The sequence below is a fragment of the Camelina sativa genome, chromosome 13, assembly GCF_000633955.1.
Source record: "Camelina sativa cultivar DH55 chromosome 13, Cs, whole genome shotgun sequence".
Lineage (NCBI taxonomy): Eukaryota > Viridiplantae > Streptophyta > Magnoliopsida > Brassicales > Brassicaceae > Camelina > Camelina sativa.
In genome coordinates this window covers 20775076-20779279 of record NC_025697.1, presented here as the reverse complement: position 1 = coordinate 20779279, position 4204 = coordinate 20775076, and the positions used below count along the sequence as shown (strand labels likewise).

General features: G+C 35.2%; 1 pseudogene; it reads right to left on the bottom strand.

The window, feature by feature from the left end:
• LOC104737291 lies at positions 1–2734 on the bottom strand (annotated as a pseudogene).

Here is a 4204-nt window from a genome sequence, read left to right as displayed (position 1 = left end):
GAAGAATTGTATTAGACTCTCATGATTATAATATTACAACTTATGTTCTCTTATATACACAAAGTATTTCCTAAACTAAGATAATGTAAATGTAAATAATATATTTAGATAAATGTAAATATTCCTAAACTATATCTTCTAGATTCTTTTCAATCTTCATTCAGATCTCATTTTCAACGGGGACTTAACTCAGTGAATGAGAGCTTATTTAATGACGATGTGCCCGCTGTACCTTCGGCTTGATTGGATGCGTCAGTTCTATGCAACTCGACAGGAAGATGTGAGGTGAAACCAGCAGCTGTAGGTAAAGGAATCGCGATAATGTCACTTCCAAGCCATTGAATAACCAAACTCATGGTTGGTCTTTTTGCAACATTCTCTTGAACGCACAACAAACCAATGTGAATGAATCTCATTATTTCGGTTGTTGAGCTCCTACTCAGGACATGATCGATAATACTCGCAGCCTCGCCGGCAAGCCAGCACTTCCATGCCTATATATTCTCTTCATAACTTTATACTCAATAAAATTTTAGAATCATTTGTGTTTTAAGTAAGTAAAACTTTATATATATGCTTACATATGCAGGGAGCCCGAGGAATTCGAAATAGCTCTTGTTACTTCGACCGGTTATCATCTCGAGAAGCACGACCCCGAAACTGTAAACGTCTGTCTTGACTGAAAATCTTTTGTTCTTAACGTACTCAGGAGCCATATACCCCCTACGAACATGCAACAAGAACATTAGAGATGGTCCTAATTTTTCAAATTATCTGAATTTCTGCAGAAGAAAAACAGAGGAGCTATGTTTTGTAAAAACAGAGCAAACTTACAAGGTTCCAGCTACTTTTCTTGTCACTGCTCGAGTCTGGTCCATGTTGAACAACCTTGCCATCCCAAAGTCTGAAATTTTAGGATTCATATCTACATCTAAAAGGATATTGCTTGCCTTCAAGTCTCGGTGAATAATCCTCAGCTGAGAATCTTCGTGTAGATAAAGAAGACCTCGTGCAACGCCTTCTATAATTCTGAACCTCATGTCCCACGTTAGTATCAAACGCTTCTCTTCATCTGCAGATTTTAAAAGAAGCGTCAATACTAAACATTCAAAACTCACACTCCCACAGCATCGAATGAAACTGAAAGGCTCACCAAATATGAAATTGTCTAGGCTTGAATTGGGGACAAACTCGTAAACAAGAATCTCCTCATCTCCTTCATTACAAAACCCAAGAAGCTTAACTAGATTCCTATGCTGGAGTCTCGTTAAGAGTAATACCTCGTTCTTGAACTCTACATCTCCTTGTCCTGAACCTCTAGCTAATCTCTTTACCGCTATCTCTTGCCCGCCCGGTAATATCCCCTGCAAACCCGATTCTCATGCTATAAGGTTTCTGACCCATCTAAAGATTCATATTTTGATTAAATCTTTTTAAAAAAGTTTATTCACCTTGTAGACAGATCCAAATCCACCTTGGCCAATCTTATATTCAGAGGAGAAATCATCAGTTGCGATTAGTATCATGCGAAAATCGAAACGTAGCATAGATTGACCACCAGAATCACACTGCTGCTCTGAGCATACCAAAGTAAAACAACAAATTATGAGCAATGATGCATCACTAATTTTTATTGAAAAGCATGATAAAACATACCATTGATTCCGTTGTTCGATTTTCTTATCCGACTATAGGCTTTGATCAGACCGATAAATACAATAAGATTAATGAAGATAGGAACCACGAATATCGCAATAATTCATCCTGCAAGATTAGTTTTTTTTTAATGAGAATCTCAGATTATTTCATAGGTGAAAATGTTTATCATTCACACCTTTCAAGCGAGTAATGGAGGTTGCTTGTGCTCTTGTTACATTAGCAAAAGCGCCGTAAAAGTCATAAAGTTCCCACCGGAAAACACAGCTCGGAAGACAAACCCCGCCTCCTTGTCTTCCCCACAACTGCTCTCTAAAATAGGTAATGGACTCTTGCAAACATCCCTTGCACGCGCCTGAAGTTATGTCCGGTGTGCATTGCATCATCATGTAAACATTTGGAAACTCAGTGAACTCTGCTTTGACAGCACCGTAATACTTAAGAACCGTTGTGGAAGTGTCAATGGTTGCAGCCTCGATCGTCCGGTCAACCATTGCACCCCATTCTTGGCGGAAAAGGGTCATGTTCTTGGCGGATGTGTCGATAGCATAAGGACTCGGATCATTTGTAGCGGGTCCAAGCTCGAGTTTCCTATAAGTTAAGTGATTCGTGGTACGTACAAAACAAGAAACACGGTCTCCATCGTTACTGTCGCAGTTGAACGATTCAACACGATTAGAACAATTTGTTTTAATCTGTCGAATAGATTTTTCGACGCAGTCGATACAACTTTGCTGCTCGTAGTCTCTTCTACAGAAGGCAAGAACGTGAACTCCGTCGAGTGAAGCATTGTAGAATCCACCGTTTGAGGTGACTTTATTAGAAAGAGTAGAGAAGAGAGATTCACGGTTTTTTTGGTAGCTGCTGTTGGTGGGGAAGGAGCTTCCTATGCAGATAAAACCGCCTTTAACGCCTTGGAGGGTTTGAAGGAGAAAAATAAGGGAAGAAGTGAGCCAGATCGCAGAGTTCTTCATTATTATTGGATTAACGATTTGTTCATTCTTTTTTAAAAAAAATTTGCTAATGAAGGAATAACTGTTACTTGAGAGAGCGGATGGGTTTTGTTGACTACACAAGACAATTGAGCAGTGGTTGACTTGAAAGATGGCCATTTAAATTTCAGGTCTGTTTTAATCCACATCTTCATTAGTCTTTTCTAATAAATAAAAGGCAATGTATAAATAAAAGGCAATTTACACATCTTTGTGTGTGGGAATATCGAATTATGATATTTGAAGATGACCAAAACAGAGTTTAGAACCTTAGAAAGGGTTTGGTCATCTTCCAATGTCCCATATGTCGCATGTATATGTCTAAACTGAAATAGCCGTATTGAAAGGGTAAAGACTTAGACGATTTAATCACTTCGTGTGATGTAACCCCACATGCACATTTTTTCGTTAAATTCCAATTTTTGTGTTTTGGTCGCGTGACCATAAAGTCTTCCCTCGCTAGGTCTACATTTGGTACAGAATAAAGAATATTACAACTAAAAAAAAAAGAAGTGGCTTTTTTTATATAGCAACTTCTGAGAAACTCGTAATGGTAAGTCGTCTAAAAAATCTAGTATGTATCTCTATACTATTAAAGCAAAAGTACTCATGAACATACTTTTTGGACCATAACTTTGTTTTGGTAGTTTTAAAATAAAATTATTAGAAATGAATAATTATTAATACATTAGTATATCATGGAATTAAAATTCTCTAACTATTCAAAATATGTCAGATCCCACGTGGATCATTTAATACCCGATGGAAAATACTTAGATTCACACTTAAGGTGAACTTTCTTATTCATTTCTTCCTTTTCAACCAATCAAAATATTCTATACATTATTTTGTTTAAAAAAGTAAATCAAAATTAAATTAAAAAGCGAAACAGATTAAGGAAACAAATTCTGTATATTTTATTTAAGAAAAGTTAAATATTGGCTTGGTTTAGATTTTACAATTAGAATGAAATGATGTATCGGTTTGGGTTGACAAATAAGGTGATTAGGGTTTAGATTTTACAAATAGAATGAAGTTATATATCGGTTTAGGTTTACAAATGAGATGGTTAGGGTTTAGATTTTAAAATTAGAATGAAATTATATATCTGTTTGGCTTTATAAATAAGCGGTTTAAGTTTTGAATTTTATAATAATGTATACAGATTTTGTTTTCTTATTTTATAAGAAGATGAATGAATAAGTTCTTAAATGTATTATGACATGTTAGATTCTCATTTGCTAAAATAAGGAAAAATGAACAAAAGGGTTCACCTTAATAGTGGACCCAAGAATTGTTCATACCCCTTTAATTTCATTTTGATAATCAACAGTAAATATTTGAAGAATTGTTCATACCCAAGATTAGTTGAGCCGTTTATATCTTCAAATATTTACTAGTTGATTATCAAAATCAAATTAAATCTTGGACACTGATTTTTTTAATGGTTTTAATTTAAACAATATATTTTGATTTCTAAATCTTACAAGATTTCTTGATTACCGAAATTGTTTTTAACTGCAAATCTAAAACAATCTTTTGGCATAATCTTGCCT